General features: G+C 45.4%; 1 pseudogene; it reads left to right on the top strand.

Annotated features, from left to right (window-relative positions):
* The first annotated feature begins 10,837 nt into the window (after positions 1-10,837).
* LOC120845898 lies at positions 10,838-12,565 on the top strand (annotated as a pseudogene).

A 12,565-nucleotide genomic window follows, 5' to 3' on the forward strand; every position in this document is an offset into this window, starting at 1 on the left:
AGATACTTTTCTCCATTTGGTTGGTTTGCCCGGGGCCTCCAGTTATTTACGGCCAAAATCACACTAGAGGCGCTTCAGCAATGTTCACTCTGGTCGACACACGTGGTCCTTAAAAATGCCTGTCGTCAACTCTTTCCCAAAAGATACTTGAAGAGCCAATCTTAGAGACCGACGGATAACGAGGCCTTAGACCTCAAAGAAATTATAACAGAAATTTGGCGTCGTCATTCCCAAACTGGTGTCCGGACAAAATCCAGGGTAGGTAATAGTAACATAAGATACGTACGGCAGAATTCCCTGCCATAAATAAATCGATTTGGCTAACGCCAATGTAACGCGAAATAGGTGCAAAGAGTTTTGCGATAGGAAGCGTAAACCGAAAAAAAAGAAAGAAAGAAAGAAAGAAAGACTGAAGAAAAGGAGAAATTAGAAAAAAAAAATCTCTGGTGACTTGGCAAAAAAAATTCTGTTCATGTGATTTTTCTAGCCACGTGACCAAACAAAAAAAAACGAAAAAAAAATAACACGGGGAAAAAAACCATCCCCTGCCCGGTTTCGAAGCTAGGCCCTCTTGATCGTGAAACTAGCGCGCTATCCGTTGCGCCAACATAACTTTTTTTTTCTTTCTTTATTGCAAGTTGCGCCAACATAACTCTGCCTGTAATGCTCACGCATTCCCACATCATAGGCGAAAGCTTAGGTGGCTTCGCAGTTTTTCATGCATGTGTTATTTTTATTTGTGGCAAGAGTTCACGTCCAGAATGCTTTTAGAGTTTTCGACCAAAACGAGTTTTCTTCATCCGAGTCACCTTCTAGAACCAGTAGACCGCACTGGGTCGTCCGTCTAATCAAGCAGCTATTTTCAAATTCTCTGGCGTGCCCGTCCTCGGATCCGAGGTCGCCGTTTGACAAGCTTAACTTTCTTCCACCTGGTAGCCGGAACCTCCACGGCCAGCTTTGTTCCGTCCCCACTCCCTCTCGAGAGGATGGCTCGCCCCGAGGCTAATCCCATTCTCTAAACCTTTCCATCCAACGCTTGACCTTTCCCTCCCCGTCCCCCAGCTTCGGGAGAGAAGGTTCTTCTCTGCAGAACGTCCCGTCTGTACAGCGGCTTTAAAGTTCAGAGATTGTCCTGTCTTTATCGTCCCTTTTGTGTCTCCACTTTTTAATGTTTAAAAAGTATCAACACGCTAAAATAGTACAATTTCCGGGATTTCATTTTCATCCCCCAAGTATGATGCGGGAACCGCGCCATAAAGCCAGGGTCGTTTCCGCACTTTGTTATCGCTAGGATTTGACAGTGCTCAATCACAATGCAAGACAAGCACAGAGCCACGCTCGCTTTTGCAATGCGCCGCATAAAGGGGTGTCCAAACAGGACACGACTCTGACAAATCGTGAAAATTGAAGCGGGCTTTAAGCGGGCGCGTCCGCTTCGATTTCCACGATTTGTAGGAGTCGTGCGTTTTGTAGTGTCCTGTTTGGGCACCCCTTAATAATGATATATCTTGTTGAGACGTGCGCACATCCGTCTTGCGCAGTGTTAGCTCAATGGCAGCACTTTCTGTAAAGGCGGATTCACACCGGGGATAGCAGTCGAACTATCCAGCTAAACCGCATCGCAAAAAAAAAAAAAAAAAAGTAATTAGTTGGTCAATTTGGCGTGCGCGATGAGCGAGTCCAATGCCTTCGTTGGCGAGTCGCGTCTCAAAAACTCTCGCTCCGAACGCCGTTGGTTGGCTCGGCCTCTCCGCGACTAGAGTGCATCGCAAAACGTCGGGTCAGCAAGCGACTGCTCAAAACCCGTCACTTTTTGCCCGCGATGGTCGCTTTTGCGACGAAAGTTATGGCGCGACTAGATCGCATCGCCGGTGTGAACGCGCCATAATGTCGAACCAGTCTCACGGCGCGTCCCGATATTGGCTTGTGTACCTACGCGCGAGTAAAACATCTGGCACAATTTGCGTTTGAAAAGCCCGCTCCAGCCGCGTCAAAACATTCAGCCAACCTTTGGACTGCAGAAATCAAGAGACAACCAAAATAAGATAAAGTTGCCAGCCGAACAAAACTTGATTTCTATTTAATTAAGATGAAGACCACCCGCGTGCATCAAATACCGCATCAGCCGAACTCCAAGGCAGTAAGCCTAGTTCTGGCACTTGTTTGGCACCTTTGGCCCGCCGCTGCCAGATCACAGCCAAACTATCGGGAAGCGAAGCCTAACTTGGGCACTCGCTTGGCGACTTGGGCCCAAAGATGCCAGATCTCAACCGAACTACAAGGTAGTAAGCCTAATTCTGGCACATTTGTGGCGATTTTGGCCCGAATGTGCGAGGTGACAGCCGAACTGTCAAAAAGTGAAGCCTAACTTTGGCATTAGTTTGGCGATTTTGGCCCGAAAATGCCAAAGCTCTGCCGAACTACAAGGTAGTAAGCCTAACTCTGGCACATCTGTGGCGATTTTGGCCCGAATGTGCCTGGTGACAGCCGAACTGTCAAAAAGTGAAGCCTAACTTTGGCATTAGTTTGGCGATTTTGGCCCAAAAATGCCAAAGCTCTGCCGAACTACAAGGTAGTAAGCCTAACTCTGGCACATCTGTGGCGATTTTGGCCCGAATGTGCCAGGTGATAGCCGAACTATCAAAAAGTGAAGCCTAACTTTGGCATTAGTTTGGCGATTTTGGCCCAAAAATGCCAAAGATCTGCCGAACTAACGGGCAGTAACCCTAAATTTGGCATTTGTTAGGCGATTTAGGCCCGAAGATGCCAGATAATAACCGAACTACCCGGCAGCGAAGCCTAAGTTTGGCACTTGTTTGGCGAATTAGGGCCAAGATACCCAGACTGTTGCCAAGGGAGGTCAGGTTTGGCACTACTTTGGCTTCTTCGGGCTTTTTAATGCCCTAAACTGCCAGACGCAAGCCAAGTTTTGGCCCAGAACGCGGTGCTGCCTGGGTGGTTCGTTTTTATCTCCAGTTGCTATCTCATCACGATTCCATGTAATATCATAATAATAGCGTCCCTCCTCCAATGTCGGTCGCTCGCGCGCAATCCCAAAGGATGAAAAGTTCCGGTCTGTAGCAGATAACCAAACAATATCAGCCACTCCATAATCTTTTACGTACATTTCCATATTTGAAGAAGTTTTTACCCCAACAATGACTGGAATGTGAAAGTGGGATATCATTCTATGAACTCTTGGAGAGTTCGAAAAATATTGAAGCTTGTGGGAACCGCAGTTGTAGCAAATGTCCACATTTGCCGACACCAGAGGGTGTTGGCAAATGAACACCACCAAACTTAAGAATAGGTAGTTTTAGAGTAGGGGCTCCTACGCTCGGGGGCGCCTACATCACTGGGGCACGAGCTCAGCGACACTCGCGCAGTCGTCCCAGCATGACCTGCTTGCTTTTCTCGCTTCCAGCGCCAATATGGTTAACGTGCGAAATGAATAAATTGAGAAATATAAACTCACATCATATTTGCGCTTGACAAACACTTGTGCTTGCGTCAGAGATAAAATTGGTAATTTAAAACCACATTTACCCGCTGATGAGCAATCAATCAATATTTTAATTAAAGACCAAATCAATACGATTTCGTCTTTATCCTTTTCACTAGAGCCTTTTCCCCCTCTCACTTTTAGCTCGCTTTTTGAACAGCACACCCGTTGTACAAGGCACAAACATTCAGACGTGCTGTTTCGAGCACGTGGCTCGAGTCAAGTTTTTTCCTTGTGACATTTTAAAAGAATTTCTCTACACCCTTTCCTCAAGGGCGCAGCCATCTTGAATGTCCTCACTTCTGGTATAGGGTAAAACATAGTTTGTATCTCTCCGCACCGCTGGAAAGTCTTTACAAAAAATGCGGGATTGTCACACATCCTTGTTTTGCTTCACGTATATATTCTCGCATATTCCAGGTTGAAATCTGTTATTATTTTTTTGTCCCGCATACCAGATATGGAACGCACGCGACTGAGAACGACAGGAAACAGAAAACGCTTTCGTTCATCTTTAAGCTGAGCCTGCAGCCAATGCCGCCAGTACAAGCACAAGAGCTCGGGGTCGTTCATTTGAACAGTTCTTCTGCGGGTCGAGCGCTCGTGCTAGAAATTCAGGTTTCAAAGCCGAGAGCGCGGGCTAGTTCGCTCTTGTAGCTTTGACTGTGGTCTCAGCTTAAGGTCGAACAGAGCTTAGACCATGATGGGGGAGCCACTGAATGACCCCAGAGTACCGAATTCCCTTCAGTCCGCTTAGCGGAAGTCAATCCCGCAGAAGCCAGTTTAGATTGGCTGGTTTAGCCCGTGACGGAAGTTATCAGTCGGTCATTTTGCGGATTGACCCCGAACAAAAGAAAAACGTATATAGAACAATTTCCGCGTTACCACGGCTATGGCGGGCACGCACATGTGCTCTGACATCGATGAGCTAGGACCATCGGGAAGGAGCATTGATTTTCTCTAGATATTTTTTTACTTCGAGTACCCAAGCAGCATCCGAAAGTGAATTTCGATCGGCCGACGGTTGGCCAGTGTCTGGACAGCTTGGCCACTTTTAGTGCTTGGCCACCGGAGACATAAACAAGGCCGGCAAGAGTCCGGCCACAAACTAGCTGTTTTCAGCTTGTCCGCCGGAGACATAAACACTGCCGGCAAGCGCTTGGCCAGAAGTACTGATTTTTAGCTTGGCCGCCGGGGACATAAACACGGCCGGCGAGTGTTTGGTTAGCAGTGCTGATTTTCAACTTGGCCGCCTGAAACATAAACACGGCCGGCGAGTGTTTGGCCAGCAGTGCTGATTTTCAGCTTGGCCGCCGGAAACATGAACACGGCCGGCGAGTGTTTGACCACCAGTGCTGATTTTCAGCTTGGCCGCCGGAGACATAAACACGGCCGGCAAGTGTTTGACCAGCAGCGCTGATTTTCAGCTTGGCCGCCGGAAACAAAAACACGGCCGGCGAGTATTTGGCCAGCAGTGCTGATTTTCAGCTTGGCCGCCGGAAACATAAACACGGCCGGCAAGTGTTTGACCAGCAGTGCTGATTTTCAGCTTGGCCGCCGGAAACATAAACACGGCCGGCGAGTGTTTGACCACCAGTGCTGATTTTCAGCTTGGCCGCCGGAAACATAAACACGGCCGGCAAGTGTTTGGCCAGCAGCGCTGATTTTCAGCTTGGCCGCCGGAAACATAAACACGGCCGGCGAGTGTTTGGCCAGCAGTGCTGATTTTCAGCTTGGCCGCCGGAAACATAAACACGGCCGGCGAGTGTTCGGCCAAACGTGCTGATTTCCAGTTTCGCCGCAAAGGCACCCATAATCTAAACTTTCATCGCGTTGACGAAACTTTGGCATAACGACGGGCAGCGAGAGAAGCATCATGAGCGAGTGGTTGGCAGGATATTAGTGCGTCCATCATGCGCACATTGCTAGCGCAAGCAAACGATCACCGTTTTATTCAGTTTTTTTTTTTGTTAGACTTGAAAGGCTATTCATTGTCTTAACTAGCACTGTCGTGTGATATGTTCATTTGGAACATTACCAGATGTGGGAAAATATTGTGCCCGTCGTTGTTCAGCGAAAATAAAATACGAAAACAGCGCCCACGTCATTTTCGCGCTAACAATACCGCTCTCTCGCTGCGCGGCACTCTAAGGGCTCATTCACACTGGAAGCGGATCCGCGTTCGCAAAGCGGTTCCGAACGCGGTTGTATAAGGATTCAGTACAATTGCACGCGCACTCGATGACATCAAATGCGCGTGCAATTGCACTGGATCTTTATACAACCGCTTTCGCAACCGCTTCGCGAACGCGGATCCGCTTCCAGTGTGAATGGGGGGTTAGCGCGAATACCAAATCCGAGATTTTTCGGTTAGTGCTCCACATATTTACTTCCCAACTGCACTCGAAGAAAAAAATGTTGTAGTCGGGTGCATCGGGCACACATGCTCCCCTTTCCTGGAAGACGCACCCACCGTTACCCAGCCAGTGTACCTGTATACCGACCATAAGTCCCCTCCTCTACCCTAAAAACAAATATGATATAGCTTCGCCAATACTGGAAACTCCTCCGAAAACACATAGGAGCAGCGGCGAACCTGACAGTGGCGCCTCTAGCGGACTCGGAGTCTACGGAAGCAGTCGACGCAATGGAAAAGTATAGGCTGCGCGACGTCCTCGCGCTTTACGAGCCCCGTTTCGTCACCCTAACAGCAGAAACAATTTATTACGGTCAATCCGCTTGCAAAGCGGAATCCATTGATCGCAACTGCAACGACAATCGAATAACAACGCGCGCATAAACAAAGATAGAGCAGTTTATTTAGCGGTCTCAAACGCCTTTCAGGGGATCACACGCGTTTGAAACGTGTCTGGGAAGCGGAAAAAAGGCGTTTAGGTACTCGAACTACGTCGTAATCATTAAAACATGCAAACACGACATGTTAATATTGCCAGAGCAAGCGCACGAGCTGCTGGAGCATAAAAACAAAACAAAAAGTAAGGATAAAAATGACCGTGCAAACACTTACCGAACTTTGCAGGAAAAATGGTGTCGCCATTCCCGACGAAAATAAAAAGAAACGGGAAAGAGAAGCGAACAACGGCGAATAAAACAAAGAAGCTAGCAAAAAACTATTTCAACGACGACGATCGTTGCGGCGCTTATAGAAAAAAAGAAAGAAAAATGGAAAGCAGCAAATGAATAGCTGGTGGTGGGCACCGGTGTTGAGTTCACGACAAACAAAGCGGAAGCAACAAACGAAACTAATGAAAAAAGAAGAAAGCGTTCCTTTTTTTCAGCTGCTTGTTGTACATTTCTTTATTTGCTTTCGCGGCGTAGGTACGAACTAAAAACAAAACAGGGGAAATAAATAACGTAGTGCAGCTCACACTGCCCGGTAAAAAAAGAGTCGCAGAAATGTTTTGTTCGCAGGCAGCAATCTTCTATATGTGCTAGCAGTGAGTAATCTTTTTTTGCTTTTGAATTTCTTTTTCCAGTGACTTTGGCGGGTTGTTCGTTCGCTCGGTTGACGAAGCAGTTTAAAAGTGCATTCAAGTACTTGTTGACGTAGGTGTCCGTAGGTTGACGTAAGAAGCAGAAGAAAGATTTTCCACCACATCGCACAAACTTGTTCTTGCATTGGTAGGCAGCACATAGCATGCCTGCCATCTCTAAGTATGCTCTGGTGTATGCTCGAATGCGGCCGGTTGATCAACAAACGATGACCCGTAGCAGACGTGCCGGCCGGAGTACACAAATAAAAGTCGAATAAAAATGGATAACGAGCTTACACTTCTTAATATATTTAATAAATATCAAAAAGCACGTATGACGATTTTGGATTAGAAACTCAATCGAAGGCGAAAATAGGAGGTTATCGCAGAAGACAGTGGAAGAAAACAACAACAACAGCAAAGTTGCAGACGGCCCTCAAAATGCCCGGGCCTAGCGCAAACGAACCGGGAGTAGTAAGCGCCGAAGCGAAGGAAAGGGAGTAAAAACTAAGCCAAACAAAGCAACGATACGCGATAGTTTACACGTCGGGCAAAAAAAGCAAAAAGCAAACAAAAAATATACACAGCAGGAGGAAGAAATAAAGCGGCAGAGTGGCGTCGCCTCAAATATATAAAAGAAAGAAGACTAAAAAATGGAAAGAGTGGAGACGGGGTTCAACGGGTGTCGGCCTTTGTCGTAGAAGTAAAGAAGCAGCAAAGCAGAGATGTTGGTCGTCCCCGCGCTAACAATCGGAATTTGTGCACTATAAATAACGTGACTGAAATCACATTTTTTCGCGGGGCTACGACGCTTTCCCCTTCTTTCTTTGCAAGCGCGAGAAGTCTGCTTTTTTCGTAACTCCGCTTTTGTTAATTTATAATCGCGTTAGATTTGCATATGCATAACGACTTCTTTCGGAGCATACTGACATCGCCGTAACGTACGTGGTTCGAAATTGACTTCTGCTTCTTCATCCGGAGACGATCTTAACGGGATTAGCCAGCTCGCCTGTTCGACGAAACGATTATAAACAAGACATTCATGAGAAATGGGAATTGCAACGACAAAACGAATTGACTGATAACAACAATAAAGTTGAAACGAAGCTATGTTCTGAAATTTTTCTACATTTCCCTTTTTCACGAAACAACGCGAAGGCATACATTCGTGTTTTGCTTGGCTTACATAAGTTGTGACAGAATGTTTTCTTCGGGAGAACTCCGAAATTGCACCCAGAAAGCTGTAACATCTTTCCCACGCGAAGAGAATGTCCTTCAGTCATGAGCTGGCACCCATTTTTTAACTTTCAAAGCAGCGAATGTCCGTGACAATTTTTTTCCGTTGGTCACCTCGCACGGAGATAGGCAAAACCAATGCATTTTGGAGAATTTGTCTGCCAGCGGAGACTCCGAGCTCGCCAGGGGCGCTGCAATCACTTTTCGCCCGTTTTCCGCGGGAGTTGCCAGTATTGGCTTCCACGGTATTTGCTAAAAATCTATAGGTGTATCAATGCACTCAGCTTAGTAAACTGCCACGCCAGCCACGCTTCCCGATCAGCTTGTGCTTGAATCGGATAAGTTGGATATTTCAGGCTTTGTGTTTTGGAAGAGCCTAAAAAATACGTCTCTCATATATTGATTAAACTTAAGCTAGTCTCAGTAATGTTTTATATAGGTGCTAGGTTACTTATTTCCTGAGTCAACGAAAGCTAACAGCTTCGGTTAAAACCGCAACGGAAACGTTCAAAATCGTAAAACGTTCAAAACACGTAAAAAAAAGAAAATGAAAAAAAAATTGGGTTGTGTGTATGTTTATACAGCTTAGAACTTGGTCTGCCTCAACGGGCGACGAGTCTCCCAGCTGTAGATGAGCAATTTAGCCAGTGCAGTACAACCGCTAGCCTGGGGTCTTTAACGTGCACCACGCAGTACATCTCGACCTAGATGTGCAGAACGCTGGTTTTGTTGTTAACAACGTGGTTGTTGGCGGGTGGTGGGCAACGCCTTGACGCTATTGGCGCTATCGTGGTGATTGACGCCAGTGATGCTCGGCCGTACTACACAGTAAAAGTTTTTACACCATTAAGGGTGTAAAAGTGGTGTTGTGCGAACTTACACCCTCGGCTACACCCTTTTAACACCCTACAATCTAGGAATACAACCTCAATTTTACCGAAAAGGGTGCTGTTTATTGTTACACCCGACATTTAGTGAAGAATGTAAGAAGGGTGTAGAAGAGGGTGCTAAATAAATAATGTGAAATGGTTTTGGAAAGCTTATATATGGCTCTGTTCATAATGTACAGGTAAGATTTCTGCTTGAAAAACAACAGTTTTAGCAGTCTAGTTTTTTATAATGTCAGTTGTATTTCATGCAAACAGCTGATAATAAATTGCCTCTTTTGCATACAATTTTTATGTTTCCAAACAAAATTTTATACATGAGTTCATATTTAATTTTCTTACAAATCACTCTATGCTCAAAAATTGGAAGCTAGGGTGAAATGCTCAATACAAGCATTTTTTACAAATATTTATTGATGGAAGTGTACAGTAAGAAAATCAGTCTCGAGTTTATATCTGGCAACATGAAATCAAAATATATTGAAATTGTTTGACAAATATTCATGACAGGCTGCTAAAACCTGTCACATGACCATGTCAACCCGAGTAAAATATGCATTTGAAAATATGGTGACATGCACAAAAACTCACACACATAAAGAGGCAAATCCCATAATAAAACAGTCCGAGACATCCCATAGAAAAATGGCAGGCTATCACCCCCTGTAGCTTTGCATGTTCGGCCCTAGAAGTTTATAGATACAGCTACAGCCAGCTATAGAAAAGTTTAGGGCCCTGTGTCTAAAGACTCAGGGCTATCTTTCAATAACAACAATAATATTAATAATAATAATAATCAATGAGTTAGTGTTTTAACAGTGTCCAGGGACATCCAATTGTTCTTCCTGCGGGCGCTGTGCAATATAACGCACAAACAGACGCTTGCGCGCTCGCAGTCGCACACATACACGCGCGCACGCACGTGCACACGCATCCTCACGCGCAAACTCACGCCCGCGCGCAGACGCACACGCACGCACAAGCAGAGACGCACACACGCATGCACGCGGACGCATCCACACGCGCGCGCACAAACACACGCACGCGCATGCACGCACACACGCACAAACAATTACGACGAAGGAAACGTTGCTTAAGCTAGTTTCGGTTTCGGTTTACACAAAAAAGAAAGAACCTAAAGTTTGAATAAAACCTAAGATTTACTCACTTTTTGTAATGTTTTACATTATTATTTTAGTGACATTCTTATTGTTACTAATATAATAATAATTTGCTTAGTATCGCTTTAAAAAAATAACAATAAATAAAAAGGAAACGAGACTCTTGAAGACTGCGCAAGACCATCGCTATTGCAATCAGCTTCCGTTGGGCATAGATTAATCTGCACAGGGGAAAGAGTGGCCACTCGAGCCGTTTCGCGGCCGCACTTTTAGTTTTCTCACCGACCGCTAAGTGGTGGCAGTGTTCCAAAGAATGAAAATATTTCGTGAGGTTTGTTATAAATAAATACTCAAGTTTTAATTTTATTATATTTAAAATTGTTGCAAGTATCATAAAGGGTGAAAGTTTTTGTTTGCTACGTTAAGAAGATCACGTGATGTATGGGCCAGTTCCGGTTCCTGCAGTTGCTCTGAGAAAGCGGCTTGAGTGGCTGGAGCGGGACGGACGGACGCGTGCGGGGACGGCGTGACAGCATGGTGCCTGACACCTGTCAACGGGTTTTGTGTTGAGCACATGTCAGCACAGCGAGAAGAATGTGAGCACAACGTGGATATTGTCTGCGCCTAACAGGTTTCTTCAGAAGGTAAGACGTTTTCTCATTTCTTTGTTATTGCTTAGTCGCGAGCAAAACACAGCGTACGCAGACAAGGGCAAGAGAAAAAAGCGAACTGTATCGTGTCAGTTTGTTTTACGCGTTATTTGCATGCTCAGAGGTCCAACAGACGCTGCGAAATAAACCTCAGACAGCAGCCGGCTTTTCCCGTGTGTGTTATTATTGTTACATGGGCTGCGCTATCTTACTAAGAGCTACGAATATTTGTGTTTATATCATACATTTTTTTTTTCTTTCTCAGATGCCCTCCGGTTGCTACTACGGTAGCTACTGCTGTGTCGCATGGTGCAAAAGCAACGGTAAGACGCACAAGAAACCCGGCACAAAGCGTTTCCGAATCCCACGTGACGCAAGGTATGTTGGCGTGAGCTCCTTCTTGTCAATAGTTCCTTGGAACCGTTTGCATACTTGAGCATATAACAAAATCCAAATAATTTATTTTTCTTCACAATATAATTAATTACCAGAATGCGCTTTTAAATCAAGCGCTGAAGTTGACTGGATGCCTTAACTGTAATGTGGGGATTTGGGCTAAGCGATTTCAGGTCAGTTATACTGTTTTTTGTACTGAATTACCACTTTGTCTTTGAAAATAAAAACTGACAAATTAATCTTATAAGACAAAATTGTTAAGGAAAAGAAGCAGCCCTTGATTTGTCTCATAGATAGCTTGAATGTATAGTTTTTAATATGGCTCTAAATTGGGGTTATAAAGGTGCTGCTTCATGGTGGGGTGAATTTTCGTGTTTTTTTAATGTGGCTCTAAATTTGAGTTATAAAAGCGCTGCTTCATGGTGGGTGAATATTGCTTTTTACTGATACTGTCTTTTCCTAAAGAAATGTGAATGTGCACCTGCTGTTACTTAGCTATAAAATGACCTGTTGTTGGGCGAGTTGGTGAACGTTAGAAATCATGTTTTTTTGTGCGAAAGGACAAACACAAGGGAGGACAACAAGCACAAGCGCGCTTGTGCTTGTTGTACTCCCTTGTGTTCGTCCTCTCGCGCAAAAACCATGATTTCTTCGTTGAGCTACTTTTGCACTAGTCTGGAGCAGGAACCCAAACTTGTCTGTGTGCATTGAGACATCCAAAGCAAACCTGCCAATAAAAATATGTCCCCATCGCTTGCAAGCGGAGCTAAAATGTCGAAGAGAGGGTTGCAGATTGGCATCTGGCATTTTGTTCCAAAGTGTACATTTAACACATTAAAAAACAATATATATTCCAGGTCAAAAGCTTGGCTCGACTATGCCAAGAGGTACGATCTTCTTGGAAAGTCTGCTTCGCAACTCTATGGCACCTATCGCCGTCTGCGGTGATCACTTCACTGCAAAAGATTTTATGGACCCAGGGCAAACAACCCTAGTGCGATCAGCTGTGCCTACTGTTCGTCCTCCCATAAACTGGGCACCTGCAATAGGTGATCGTAATAATGTGTTTCTCTCATATACACAAAGGTATAAGTATCTTCTCTATGTAGGCTAATAAGCCCATTCTTCCAGGTTCCACTCAGGCAACCAGCTCGTCTGGCCCTTCACTCCAGTGCAGCTCCGTCGCAGCGAGCCGTGCTGTGCTTGGTAAGAGGTAATCTCGTCATGGTGCACTTCTGTGTCAAATAATGAAACCTTTACAGACCAGGCAGAGCCCGAC

Source organism: Ixodes scapularis, unplaced genomic scaffold (assembly GCF_016920785.2).
Source record: "Ixodes scapularis isolate PalLabHiFi unplaced genomic scaffold, ASM1692078v2 ptg000597l_1___fragment_3__unscaffolded, whole genome shotgun sequence".
Lineage (NCBI taxonomy): Eukaryota > Metazoa > Arthropoda > Arachnida > Ixodida > Ixodidae > Ixodes > Ixodes scapularis.